Genomic DNA, 15881 nt, shown 5'->3' with positions numbered 1-15881 from the left:
ATGAGTCATATATAAAGGATAGAGACTCCCTGCGAGGGGTATCGTGTCTTATTTTTTAATCGAGCTCTGCTCTATTGGAGGTTGCCCCCTCGAAGAGGCATGTGAACATTGCTCTTTGAATAATAAAATCATTGCTATTCTGTGTTCTGGGTATCTTTTCTTCGCATATTCTGTGTTCTGGGTATCTTTTCTTTGCATATTCTGTGTTTGGGTATTACTTTGCAGGTTAAGAGCATAACAGATAAGATCTCAATCTAAGAACAGTTCTAGAAAATATAAGCATCCAACAATGATACTAATCTACCAAAAACATACTCCATTGATGCAAGGGCATCCTTGGATTTGAGAAAATGGATCACCTAAGAAGATTTGTTTTCCTGTTGGTTTAAATGTTTGAGTTACCTTGTTTGGTAGGTCAAAATGAGGAGATCAGTGGTTATGTTCCTGGATAATACTAAATTTCATAGCTACCAAAGTTTGCAGCTTAAAACAAGTTACTCTATTGTGGAATCCTACTCAAATCCATGGAACCAAGAATTCTTGTTGTGGAAGCAAGATGTGGGTGTTGGAACCTTGTGCTAAGGATTGGGTGGAATCATTTATTTTCTTGGCTATGGAATTCCAAGACAAGTCTGTGGAACTGGAAGTGGGAAAATAAAAAACAACTAAGAGGAAAATCGCCCATGTGCTGCAAAAGGGGAATTGTTGAGGAAGGGTGATTGATCTTCAAGCTAGAGTACAAAGGACATGAGAGAATTTTATAATAGTTTAATCTTGTCAGAAAGAGAGTTCAACTCCTAAGACTTGAAGAAAGATAGGTTGTGTGATCTGTGTCCAGTTTGACATCAAGGAGTTCAAGACCAAATTGCAGCCAAATAAATCATGGGTTGCATTGTACATGTGTGAGAGAGACTAAGACCTCTAGACCAAGATGTAACAGGTAGATTCAGCCCTATTGTTTGGATGAAGTTTGATTTTTTTTCATTCTCCTATATTATTTTCTTTTTGCCTACAATGATTTAATGGTTTTGCAATTAATTTGTTCCACAAATTTCACTAACTTTGTGTGTAGGTGCAGCTCTTTTAGCTGTAAAACTTTGACACTGCAAGATTGATCCTGCAGCAGTTGTTGTTTGACTCTGCCTTGCCCTGACTTGCATCATCCAACCAGAGAACAAATTATGAACTCAATTCTAGAACAAATCTAACTCTAATTCTTTCTGAATGGTTCATTCACTAGATTTCATTGTTTGAGTTTGAATAGGAACTCAATTAGATCCAATTTATAGCTCCATTTTCATGTTTGTCAACTTTTCATTGTCCTCCATTATTTATTAATAATCCCTGGGGAGGTAAACAAATTTTGAAATTACTAATATTTATGAGATCTTTGAAAAGCGCCCCCTCTCCATAGATATTGTTTATCTTTGAAAGTTGTCAATCTATTACACTTTCTATTTGGTTTTAGTAAAAAGTGTTATTATATCTCATTTGGCTTATATCTATAACACCTTTTAGAGACATCCTCATCATATTAGCTTTGACTTATGTGTGACTATCTTACACCTAGACATGTGAATATCTAGGTCAGGAAGGCAACCTAGACACCATGATAGATAATGAATGCTACTTGATTTTACAAAATGGATTCGGTATAGATTTGACTTAGATTTAGTGTCAACAAGAACATAGAAGAGTAAGCTTTTCTGATATAAATACCTTCAAGTGTCTAACTTATCATTATTTTAATCTCAAGTGATGAATGGCCAACCCAAGTAACAACACCAACAACTTTCAAGTTAGTATCTACATGGATTAGCCTCTTCAACACCATCTTGTCAACTAATGATGTCACTAGTAACAATGGTCTTGTTGTGTTGCCCTCATCACCACATGCCTAGAAGAAAGGAAACCATTAAAAATATAATGTAAATTTTTCCACTTTCAACAAAAACAAAAATATTGCACAGAAATCATTACATCTACAACTTTCCCAATAACATTTTTGATCAATCTAAACAACAGTAAAAAAATACAGATTCACATTCCTAGAACAAATGCAACATTTTAGGGTTCTTGCTAATTTTATTATCCTCCCAAAAAATGATTTGCAAGTGTCCATTTTTTAATGAAAATGGCTCACCCAAACTTTGTAGGATAAATTTCTATTACTTAAATAATTGCGAAAATGTTATAGAAACTATATATAAAATCCTTAGAAACTTGAATATTTTGGCATAACATTTTCAAACATTTTATAGTTGGAATTTTAAGTATCAGTAAGATTCACCAAGGTTGTTACACTTCAAGATAAGTATGAATCTATAAAATTTTCCCTGGTTGACAAATTCATTCTTAATTGAATAGATAGAATTGAAATTTAGGCTACTAAAACAAAATAAGCAAAACCAGCCAAAAAAAACACTCTATTGAAGCAGAATTCCATTACACTATGTAGGTCTTATTTGCCAGTCTCTTTGATTTGAATGCTTTCCAGGTTCTGAGGCAAGATCTCGGTGAAATTAAATATCAGTTTATTTCCTAATTGTTTTCTCGCATTTGGAACCATTTCATTTTGTCAAATGAATTAGTTTTGAAAAGCGTAGATTAATAAATTATAAATATTTATAGTCAACAAAAAGAACTAATGAACTCAGGAAAGGCGGGCCTTGGTGGGTTCATGTGAGTCCAAGAAAATTATGGTGGAATAAGGCATGTTGTAGACCAACCATTGTCTAAGGTTGTGTTGTACATTTCACATTCCAAACATATTAACCATAACATGGCCATCAGATTGGAAAACCTTTAAACATAAATTTTACAAATAAAAAATATGTAAACTCCAAACAAAAAAGACAATTAGGTTAAAAATCAAGATATTCCATCCAAGGGACAGCCAAAGACACACCACACAATGTTAAAACAAGCATCTAGTCCCTGTTAGAAGGCTTCTTCTTGGCATCCAAGGCCATGGGTCTTCATGAGAGGTATTCCCAAGATTCATAAGAGTTTTAATACCTTGGTGAATAGTATTTGACACTCTGTGGGGTCATGTTAAAATATTTTATTTCCAATAGGTGAGGTAGCATTGTTTCTTACATGGAGAGAGCACCATCATAACCATGCAAGAGTTATAAAAAAAAATTCCAAATTCTGCATGATAGAAAAACATGGTATTTTTATTAGCTTGCCACCTGGAAACAAAGAGGCAAAAGCAGTGAGAGTTGAGAGTCGAGACAACTAAATTTCTAGTGGAATGATGGATTCATACTCAATTTCTCTATAAGTAATTGCTTCACCATTTTCTCCAATTTCTTCGCCATTTTCTCTTTAAGTCTTAACAATGTATACCAATGTTGACTAAACATTGTTATCCTAAAAGGCATCAACAACTTCTTTGTGGGGCCTTCCTTCTGTTTGGGCCATTTTGTGACAATTTAACAACTTCTTAATATATGGTGGAACAAATAGGCATGGGAAGAAAATGATATTCCTCCATAGAGGTGAGAAAGAGGGAACTTCCCTCTATTGTGATTTTTGTAAATACTGATTGTGTGAAATTTTGCAACATTTGCAACCCCTGAAATAATGAAATCAATCCCAGTCTACTTTGGGGTGTAGGTGCTACTATAATTTTGTTATTGTCATATGATTTTGACATGAATATGAAACTATGTCTTGATTTAGGCAGTTTCCGGTCATTCAAGCAAACTTGAAAAAAATGTGAAGCCATTCAAAATATTTTACTTACAAAATAATTGTATTTTAGGATATTCTAGAAACACCCCAATCATATATACTTTTTGTTTCATCTGTTTAATGATAGTTGCAATGTGATGCTTCCATTTTCAAATCTTAAAAATAGTTAAAGCTTTATTAATCTAAACCTCAATAAAATTGATGTTAAGGTATGCTACTCAAATATTCTGAAGCTTGCAACCCAATCTAACCTAATGAATGGAGTTCCAAGTGATGTGTCCATGATAACTCAGGAAGTTATTACTCAATAACTAAAGCATAAGTGTTTAGGATGCCTACCTAGAAGGCGTAACATTATATGCCTCAAGCCATTTCCTAGAAATTCTAATGGAATGAGAAAAAGGGAAGTAATTGGAAAGGTTAAAGTTGAAGATGAATATCAAAAGGATATCTATATGCATTTATAATTTCAATCTTTTTAAAAATATTGTATCCCTTTTTTTGAATTCTTGACAAAAATTTGTTGTAATATATTGCAATTATTTAATTTTCAAACAATTCAATTATAAAGGATGTACTGTTATAATAATGTTGGGTGACTTTTATGTGTAAAAGATGTAATACAATTGCCAAAAGTAAAGAATAATACAGCCCTATGGAAAATTAAAATGGTATCGGAGTTGTGTTGAGGAAGAGTCAATGAGATCACCCATCGAAGAAACTGATGATGAAGTTAATTTATATTCTCTTTGAGAGAATCTAGAGCAAAGAAAAGAAATCTGAGACAGGCACAAAAGGCTTAGGAAGAATAAGCTGGCTTAGATAAGGGTTGGACAGAACTAGATCTGGATGAGTCAGAAGAAACATATGAACTATGGTTTACTGATAGAAGTTACAACTCATTTGTGTTAGCTAGATATGGGGAAGTTTATGTTGGTAAGTCAACATGGTATCCATATTTGCACAGGTTCAATATCCCAGTCTAAAAGATCATAAAAATAAAACATATGAAAGTCGAGAGTTGAAATATTCCTCAGAACAAGATATGCTAAGAAAGAACAATTGTCACAGAGAGGAGAAAGGAAGATATATTATGCAACTAATTCAAGGAATAAGTGATTTTTCCTATCACTGCCTCGACTATATGATAGATGAATTCATGATCGCACAAGGTGAATTTTTAGAAGCTACAACATAGACATATCCTAGTATTGGACTTCTAGCTACTATCATGGACACAAAATATCAGTCTATAAGTGATGGAGCAAGAGGACATGTAGAAGCAACTTAAGTGATAGAGTAAAATGGAGGAAGAGTTCGAAGAACAGGAAAAATAAAAGGATCTTGAGAGCCTGATATTTTATCTTAGAGGAAGAGAAAAGGAGTCTACAGATCTCTCTTCCAAGACTGGCAAAATGTGAAATTCACTCTGATAGGTGAAGGATCAAATCAAAGAGTTTTAGCAAGAGATTGAAAGTGCCTAAAAGGGACAACGTATAAAAGAGTCATCCATCGAGAGACTTGCACTAGATGTTGTAGAGAGAGAGGATAAAAAAGAGAAGTTGGTCAAGCTGCATCAAAAACTTAATGAAACGAAACATAAAGATTTGGTATTTTCTAGGCAAGCTACTTTTTTGCCAAGAAAGAGGAAGTCAAACCAGTTGAAAGAAAAAATAAATATTGCATATGAAGAAGCCATGGGATCCTTGCTGGCTTAGAGTAAGAAATTTCCACCTTGAAATCCTTATTAGAAGAAGAAAAGTCAAGTGTGAAGCACCTGAGTAGTGAGCTGCAAGGTAAATTGAAATCTCATAAGCTTTACAAAGCAAGGTTGTCACTTTATCAAGTGAATTAACTACATCATTACGAGTACAAGCATAGTCTAGGTCAGAAATTTCAAATTACCATGTTGGAAAAGGATAGAGATGCAATGCGTGATTCTCTGAAGGAAAAGGTATGTGAAGAAGAAAAAACCTCAAGTAAATTGTCCAGTGAACTAGCTTCAACAAATAAAGCAGGGGATGCAACCAGGAATGACTCGTTGATTTCGAATAAGAAATTAGAAGACAACATAACCTCTTATGAAAATATAAAAGAACCACCTGAGGTTTGTAAGACAACACCAGCAGCAGGTGCATCTTTTGAAGAAAAGAAAGTTATTGCTGCTTTAAGTCGAGAGTTAGGCATTCAAGAAAAGTTTATTAGAAGAAAGAGAAGGTAGAAGGGCACTTCATAAATATTCTGAGGAAGCAAAAAAATTTATGGAGGATATGAGAATTTTCTTAGTGTCTTTGCTGGAAGAGTTAGAAATTGCAAAATCGAAGACAAGTAGTCTTGAGACAGAAAAATGCTTCACTATATGAATCTCTGAAAATATCTTCAAGAGAGTGCAGGGCATGCAAAAAAAATCCTTATAAAACTTTGTTAGGAAAAGGAAACTTATGTTAAGAAATTTATAAAGATTGTGGAAGAACTTTCATCTGCAAAAATAGAAATATTGATATTAAGGAAACAGATCACAGTAACAAATCATAGAACACAGGAAGAATCTCAATAGCAAAAGGATAACGAGATAAAGAGTAAGCAATCCTGATGACCTACCAGGTCTATACTTCACAATCGATAGCCTTAAATCACTAAGACTACAATAGAATTCTTAACAAAGAGACTTCAACCATTCCTATCCCTCATTCTCTGACTAAAACTGCGCTCACATCAGTTATACATAAACAAGGAAGGATTGGTTTTCAAAGTTTACCAAGCGCGACTCTTCCACAAGATGATTCAACCCTTCTATCACTTGGTACGATCGATGGCGCGACCCTTATATCTCAGCATGACCCTTCTGTCTCATGCACGACCCATCTATTTTTTGCCACGACCTTTCTGTTTTTTGACACAATCCTTCTCTAATTGATGGTTTTCTTGTTACAAAAACTTAATGGAGATATTTTCAACACAATATTCTTGCAAAGTAGGTCCTCAACATAGCTAGTGAATCAATCAACGTTGTGGCTATAGATGGTCGACCTCCAAGCTATTCAACGATCTTCTAAATAGGAACTTAATGTTGCTAGTATTCCCCACATAAAAACGACTCATAGATTGGTCAAGTCTTTTTTTTTAAAGTTCCTCCACCATACACCTTCAACAGACAATGCTTTCCACATCCACACATTCAAAATTTGTTATTATCAAACTCTATAGCAGCACTAGAATTACAATGATCTAGTTCTTTTTGCCTAAACTAATCTAAATATAAAATGCATCCAAACATGGAACTGTTATAATGTTTCATATGTAGGCTGAATGAAAGGATGGCTCACAGGCTTCGATTCTATAAAAAAATAACACTTCCTTCACTTTAACTGTGGCTTTGTAACTCTGAGATCCACACAGAAATATCTAGCTATAACAACACCATTCATCCTCTGTATAGGAACATAAATATTTACTTCGCATTGATAGAGATATTCAAAGTTCCAACGCACATAAAAATGAATTTCATTAACCAATTTCAAATATATACAATACTTGGCCTGATTTCCAACATCGGCATGCAACCTTGGCCTTTCTCTTCACATTCCATACTCACCTCTTCTCTACATGCCCCCTTTTCTCTTACAATTACAGGAATAATTACATAGTTATGGATCATTCTGGTTCCTAGTTCTTCTCCATAGATCTCTCAACTTAAATCTCTCAATTAGTTCCTAAAATCTCTTAATGATCCCTTGGGGATCTCAACAAAAGTTCTATATCTAAATTACGCCTTTATGAGTACATTATACCAAATCTCTCAATCTATTTTTATTCTCAACTAATTTCCTACTCTAGGATCTCCTAATCTCCAAGATTTTTATGAGATCTTCACAAGTCTAACATCTCTCGTATTCTCACATAATTGATAATATTTACATTTAAAACCTCACACACATATGTCTCACTTGAATTATTAAAAATATACAAAATTTCCTATTAAGAAATAAAAAACATCAGATCCCCTAAGTCAACCAAATATACAATGTTTTTCTTGAGTAGGATGCTCTTGCATCAGACTCCCACAATAAAAAATAAATTCATAGACCCCTGTATATGAGGTCTGTCACATTTCTATAGTAATGTGACAACTACAAGTCTTAATGAATTGCTACCTCCAGGATCCCAAACCTTAATTTGTAATTGTCCAAATTCTCTGCACCTTTGTTGTTGCTGCATGTTTGTTGTCTTCTGGTTTGTTTTCATTTCTTCAATCATTTTTAAATTCAAATTGTTCATCCCTTCTGCTATTAGTTGTATCCATCTAGACTATCTCATCATCACTTTCCACAGTTCTTCAATAACATAATCAATTTTTGCTTTCTCATGGAATCCTTTTGTCTTAGCAACTTGCCTGAAATCCTTTCTCTACCGTAATTTTACACATTCATTTTTAACCTGCTAGCTTCTATTTCAAATTTTTCTGCCATCCATACATCCTTAATGTCTTTGAAAAAATCTTCCTTTGCAATTTCCATTTTCTGCTTCTTATATTCAAATTTATTTTCAAGAAGTAAATTGTCTGTCATATTTTTGACGACATACTCATCCACCTCTTCTTCTATGTTAGCCAGTACATCAGAAACTTGGCATCTAACACATATCTCTGTCCTAATCAAAGCTTGAGACACTCCCTCATTTATGACTACAGTTACACTCTTATACTCACGTTCTTTAAGTAAATACTCCAGCAATTCAATTTCTCTTTGACACCTCACAAGTACTTCATGATGATGTTCTTTATAGTCTTCAATAGGTTCTTCTTCTTTCTTAACATATTTTAGTAGTTGTTCTTCCTCTTCAGTTAGTCCTATGACTGTCTTATTTTTCTCCTTAGTCAAATCTTCCTCACCACATTTTACATTATTGTCTTTTTGTAAGCCCTCTTCAAGAGCTATCCTTGTCCTGTCTTATGCCTTAGCATTCTCCCGCAATTTTTCTTCATCAATAACATTAGTCAAATTCATTGGCTTACCTATCTGAGACAATGTTCTTTCATTCTTCATCAGAATAAGATTCTGATCTTCCATCTCCATGAAAGCTTCAGATGATTGTCTTCTCCCATTAAGTAACTCATCAATGAACTCCTTCTGTTGCAACCATTCAAAGCCTTCCTCATCTAAGAGGTTTTCTTCATCATATTTTACTTCAAGCTCTTCACCCATCCTGAATACATCTCCAAAAGGCTTCCTATCTCCTGCAATACCTGCAATCATACACAAATTGTCAGTTTTAAAAACATAATACCTTGCAGTCTCACTCGATGCTTCAACCACCAGGTCTTCTTGCTGCTTTGAATCCTTCATATGATTCAGAAGATCCTCTGTAGATTTCTCCTTTGTATCTTCATTACTTTCAAAAAGAAATGGGCCATGTTCTGGTTCACATACCAAAACTTCCTCCTCATACTCATTTACTCTGAGTAATTCTTCCTTCAGCTGAGCATTCAATCTATGCTCCCACTTCACTTGCAATCTATGCCATTTGACTTTTCTTTTCATAATCCAACCATACATCTGATCTTACTTATTCCTCTGTAACATATACATCAATAACTCAAGATGGAATTGTATCTCATTTTTATCTCTGTCAATCTCTTCTTGTCTCTTCCTCATGCCATTTTCCTTGGCATTTTCCTTCTCCTTTCTGTTATCACAAAATCAGTACTAAGGGCTGCAACCAAGTAAGATTTTATGTAACTCTTTCAACCAGACTTTAGACTAGGAATTAGCCTTCCTAGTCAGAGAGGGCTCTCTCACAGACTTTTGATAGAAATCAATCACAACAACAGAGGGCTAACTCTTCACACACTTATGAAAATAAAGCTGGTTGGACACACATCAAATTTGGTCTTCATTGGGCTATGGAGTCTCACACATTTAATAAACAAAAGTACAGTCATTTCATGGAAGTCAAGGCTCTTTGCATCAGATGTTCAAACATATTTCACATAAGCCACAGCTTGCTAAACATACAGGAAGTCAGAGCATTAAAAATGAATTCTGAGTGATTATGCTATAACAAGGCTGTAAAAGAACGTTGAGAGAATACACGACCATCACATTTGAACAAAATAATCCATTGAGAATCTTGAGAAGAAACAACCACTGTTTTACTATTACTGTAATAAGTCTTTACATTGGCCCAAATAAACTTTGATTTTGTATAAAATATCCAACCCCTATTACATCCTAATCTGATCCCTTTATAGGAATATATTCCTCCCTCTCTAGAATGGGCTCGAAGGCCCTATTAACTACTCCTACATGCTATTAAACTAATTCATTAATTACAAACATGCTGAGCTGTAATTACACAAAATCCTAATCAAACTAAAACACTAATTTCATTCTCCTCGTATGCTTGATTCTTCTTGGATCCTTGACAGCTGTCCTCCTTCAGTTAGGCTGAGATGTCTGAGCTACGGATGCAAGGAATGCTGACTTTGGATGCTTGAAAGCGCTGATGGCTCATTAATTGACCAAAAGATGTGCTCTATTTTAACGGTCTCTGTCTCCCAACATTCTCCGAAAGTGTAGCAGCATATTCCCAAATCTTTTAATAACCCCAGGTATGGAATGCTGCCATGTTTCTGATGTGCTGTAGGTGGTATTGATAGACAGGTGTTTCTCTTCCTCGACTCCCGCTCACAGTATCACAATAGCTGCTCTGCGCTTAAAATCATCACCTACAGCAGTTTCGTAGCGCGCTACGAAACTGCTGTGTGATTTCAAAAACACAGTCTTCTTCCCTGTCTTTAAAAATTCACCATGCCTAATTGATACTTTGGACAAGGTTATGAGAACAACCTGTAAATGAGTATGGTTAATAGCCTCAACCTTTCTGCACAGCGTTTAACACATTTACAGTTAGTGCAAGGGCAGCTGGTGAAGTTTTTTGCTTGATTTACTCTGTCGTGATGATGGTACTGCTTAAAACATTTCACATGCTACCCTACCTTTAGGGTTCATATATTCTTCCTTTAGTGCAGTCTCACAGCCACACTCTGTACTGTCTTCATTTTTTGCCTTCATAGATCTGTTCTTTGTAATCTCTATCTTTCTTTCAAAAGGAAGGGTTATTATTGACAAGATTTTCCTTTGACTAGTGCTTAGATACAATGAAGACATTACTATCAAAACAAATCGAAAGCAGAAATATGCTTATCATAGAAAATTCTGCTTCATGCACAGGCATCATCTTGAAAAGTTGACCAACCAATGTTCTTAGCAACAGAACACGAGCTCAAATGCTGAGGGTCCCCTGTATTTCTTGGATCCATCCATGGTGCCATAGCTGGTCTCATACTATCATAATGAGTGGTAGTATCCACCAGAACGGAATTGTTTAAAGCGGTAGGCATAAAACCTCTGTCATAAGAACTATTCGGAGGCATTAAATAAAAATTAAAAACAAGTCTGCTACCAAAGGACTTGGACTTGTTGTTTCCAAACTGAATGCTATTGGCATAGGATCCATGTATTCCCAAATCTTCTAACACTGGCATAATTGCCTCTGTTGGAGGAACCCCTGTGTTGAATGTTGGAATCGACGTCCATCCAGGGCTGCAAAAGGTCTGGGAAGGATAACCGCCATTGATTGATGGATAGAACAAAGGAGAAACCTCATGTTGAAAAACTGGTAGATGATATCTAGCAACCTTTGGATACAAGGTTCTGCAAGATCTTGAACATCATCAAGCCAAGACATGATTGAAGATTGATTGAAAATTTTCTGGAATTCTAAAAGTGCTTACAGACATTTCAGACAAATCAAAACTCATTTGTATGTCCCTAAAGGTTCATGGTCCATTCAATTATTGAGAGCTCTTGTTCTGAATTGTGTCTACCAGGCGATTCACAACATTTACAAGTCCTCCAAGAACATCTATTAAATCCTGACCTTGCTTTCTCTTGAGCTCTCTATCGAGCTCACTGGTTTGTAGTTGCACTTGTTTATTTACCTCAATACCCTTCCAATACATGTCCCTGTCTAGCTGGCTGGAGCATATCTGTGCTTGAGTTGTTTTGCGAATAACCGCTTGTATATTCTGACAATTCTCACGAAGTACACTAATTATGTCATGCTCCCTATCATCTTCAATTGAACATCTTCCTTTCTTATGCCTTATGGTAGAATCTAATGGTTCATTACCACTTCCTGAAACCGTTGGATCCTGCATCTTGATCATCTCATCTTGTGAGTCATCATTGGAAGTAAAAGATTATCTGCACTTTGTCAAACACATAACTTCCTGGCTTTTTCAACTCAGTGTCCACTAAGAAGGAATTATTACGAATATTGTAACAAGCAGATCTGATTTTCCCCGGCAGGGCGCATTCGATGAGATTTCCTTTGTCATCCCTAATAGCTGAGATTTGATCTCCATGTCGTCTGAAGAACACAATAGAGGCCATGGAATGGACAACAAATATTATATCATCCCCAGGGACAATAAACAGAATACTGCCAACGCCAAGAAACTCAAAGTTGTGTACATAGTAATCCCTATAAAACTTTGGTAGCTTCACTTTCTTGCCCAACTCTCGGAGACGCAAGTTGTGGAAGTATGAATCTTGCTCTATCAGCTCTTCTTGTATTTGAGGTTTGTTTCCATTCGTGAGTAACTCTGACGAAGTCATCACTGCATTCAGAACTATATTTGGTTGCGGCCATGCCATAAATTTTTCATTTTCTTCTCTCGGCCTTTTCTTCTTTAATTGATCTGCCATATTTCGCAAGGGGTGGAAGCGTTTAATTGAGGATGAAGCTCTCTCTATCATGCCGCCTCCTGAAGCAACTTTTCGTTCCAGATATGCACAATAGGTCTTAAATAATATGAACACCTTTCTGGCAACGATAAACTAATTTCGACCATGTGTCTCTGTCTTTTGTCGGTGGCAGAGCTAATAAACGAACAGTTAATATCGTTTGCCACATCTTCAACATTTCGTTTGTCAAAACTCATAACTGACACGTACGCGATCCCACAATCATGTACACCTGTATGTATAGATGAATGAAATGCGTATGTTTCACAACACTACATTTTTGCATCAGACTTGAGCATGCGAACACCAAATGCTTCCATCACCTGTAGACTCAATATAGATGAACACATCAAACCCTTCATTAATAAGTTTACTCCACATTCGAGGTAGATTAGACTACGATGAGTTATGGACCAACTAACTAGTAGGATTTACAAAAAAGACAATTCCATAGCATCATCTCTGTTCTTTCCATATACAGCCCGTGACCCTCAGTTTCAGCCTTGCCAACACAGCTTTTGTCCATTTGCCCGCACACCAAATTTTTCTTCATTATCATCATCCATAAAGCGCAAAAAGGCCATATACACAGGGGCTATTCTAAGCTGGAATGTTACAAAATGAAGACAGAATTGTTGACCAAAACAGCTGAATACCGTCAGCATCCATGTTGCATTTTCCACCTCCTGAGGATTAGGTTTTACATATTGATGATTGAAGGTGCAGCCATTGTGCATATCCACCTTGTGATCATTTCTCAAGTGAGTCACAGGCGCTGGAATGTCCCCAATAACTGAGCATTCAAAATCTGCGTAAGGGCAACTGTAAGGCCTGAACATGCATTGTCGTTCATGCTTGAGCTTGCTATAATATGGGAATATGTCGTGACAACCAAGCTTTTGATGTCTGCAAGGAAGTTCCAGAGATTCTGCCACCTTTTCAAGAGCCAAACATCTGAATTAGTTGAGGATGGCATGGGGTATAACATACAAGAATAAAATCTGCTTACGTATCCGTTGCTTTGCCTCTGGCAGATACAATCACATGGAAGAACTAATACACGAACAACCTTGTAAACCTTGATATCTTCAATCTCATCTGAAAGATCTGACATTAGACCTTTTAAGCAGATCAACCTCATCTACAGCAGTTGTAACCCGTGTACAATAGGCATGATAGGATTTGGGCCTCCACTGAAAACTCGAACAAATCCCCAATTTCATAGCACGCTACGAAATCACCTAAACAGGTAGCGCTGCAAAACTGCTAAAAAGAATTCATGCGCTGCGAAAACACCCTGTCTTTAAGCTAGGCTAAAAATTTTTTAGCAACAGAATTTTCAGTGATAACACTTTCTATGGCTTCTCCTCGAACCTCTGCAATGACTATCAACAATCACCTTCTCCTCCTTTGTGAACTCCATCTCATTCACTTGTGGACTGCACCTAAGCCTCTCTTTTCAGCAAGTCTCCATACATGCCTTTGATATCTCAGCAAAATTTTCTCCTTAAGCTTAGCCTATTGATACCTTATCTTATCAAGCTATCTCCTTGAGCTTGATCTATGGTTCCCTCCCTCTGGAACAATTATTTGAGTAAATTATTTTTCTCTTTTAGGCTCTACAGCTTCCACTTATTTTGAGAATATTCACTTGTCCTCCCTATCTAGCCTCTGTTGGAATTATTCAAGGTTCTACCACTATATAAGAGCTCACATGCTCTTTCACTTGAGAACACAGCTATTTCTTTGTTATAGCTCCTCTCAGTTGTCTTTGCTGCTAACACCCTTTTTGTCTACAACCTGAAATCTACAAACACAATCCCCAAAACCAAAGTCAAAATTAAAAGAATACCATTTCACCTTCAAGATCTCTGCATGATCTTGTTCCACCATTCATTTGTACTTTGAATGGACTATTCCTTCTTAATTTTCCTATGTAAATTCTCGTTAAGAGTATCAATTACTTCCTAATATTTTGCCACGCTTTATCTTTATGTGTCTGCATCCTATCAAATTTAAAATTTGATCCTTTCTTCTTTAACAAATGCACACAAAGCACACTAGCTTTGTTTTCTTTCTTTGTTCTGTTAGTCTTTAATGATCTCCTCTTTCTGTAATCACAATTGTATCTGCATATACAACTTCAAGAGCATAACTTTGTTCTAGTTTTACCCAAAGAGCTTTAATTTCCTCTGATACCAAAAATGACGACCTACCAGTTCTATACTTCATAATTGGTAGCCTTAAATCACTAAGAATACACTACAAGCCTTAACAAAGAGACTTCAACCCTTCTTATCCCTCATTCTCTGATTAAAATTGTGCTCACATCAGTTATGCATAAACAAGGAAGGATTGGTTTTCAGAGTTTACCAAGCACGGTGCTTTTGTAGGCTGATGTGACCCTTCTATCACCTAGTGTGACCCATAGCATGACCCTTTTGTCTCAGTGCGACCCTCCTGTCTCAGGCACGACCCATCTATTTTTTGGAATGAACTTTCTATTTTCTGGCACAACCTTTTTGTGACTGATGTTTTTCTTGTTACAGAAACTTAATGGAGATATTTTCAATGCAATAGTCATGCAAAGTATCTCCTCAGCATATCTAGTGAATCAATAAACTTTGTGGCTATAGCTGGCCAACCTCCAAGCTATTCAACAATCTTCTAAATAGGAGCTTAATGCTATTTGTCTTTCACAGATAACAACAACACATAGATTTCTCAAGTTTTTTTTTTAAGTTCATCCACCATATATATTCAACGGTCAATGCTTTCACTTTCACGCATTCAAAATTTGTTATTGTCAAACTCTACAACAACACCAGAACTACAACGATCCAGTGGTTTGCGCCTAAACTGATCTGCATATAAAATTCATCCAAACAGGGAACTTTTATAATGTTTCCTATGTAGGTTCAATGAAACGATGGCTCACAGACAAATAACACTTCCTTCACTTTAACTGTGGCTCTGTAACTCCTAGATCCACACAGAAATTTCCAACCATAACAACACCATTCATCCTCTATATAGCAACATAAATGTTTGCATTGATAGAGATATTCAATGTTCCAACACACATAAAAATGCATTTCATTAACCAGTTTCAAATATATACAATACTTAGCCTGATTTCCAACATGGGCATGCAACTGTGGCCTTTCTCTCCACATTCCATACTCACCTCTTCTCTACATGCCCCCTTTCCTCTTACAATTACAAGAATAATTACATAGTTATGGATCATTCAGATTCCTAGTTCTTCTCCATAGATCTCACAACTTAAATCTCTCAATTAGTTCCTAAAATCTCTTAATGATCCCTTGAGGATCTCAACAATAGTTCTATATCTAAATTCTGCCTTTATGA

The sequence above is a fragment of the Pinus tabuliformis genome, chromosome 4_2 (genome assembly GCF_031772625.1).
Source record: "Pinus tabuliformis cultivar Carrire ecotype Pingquan chromosome 4_2, CPIR1, whole genome shotgun sequence".
Lineage (NCBI taxonomy): Eukaryota > Viridiplantae > Streptophyta > Pinopsida > Pinales > Pinaceae > Pinus > Pinus tabuliformis.
The sequence above is the reverse complement of the archived record's forward strand: the minus strand, read 5'-3'. Positions refer to the sequence as shown.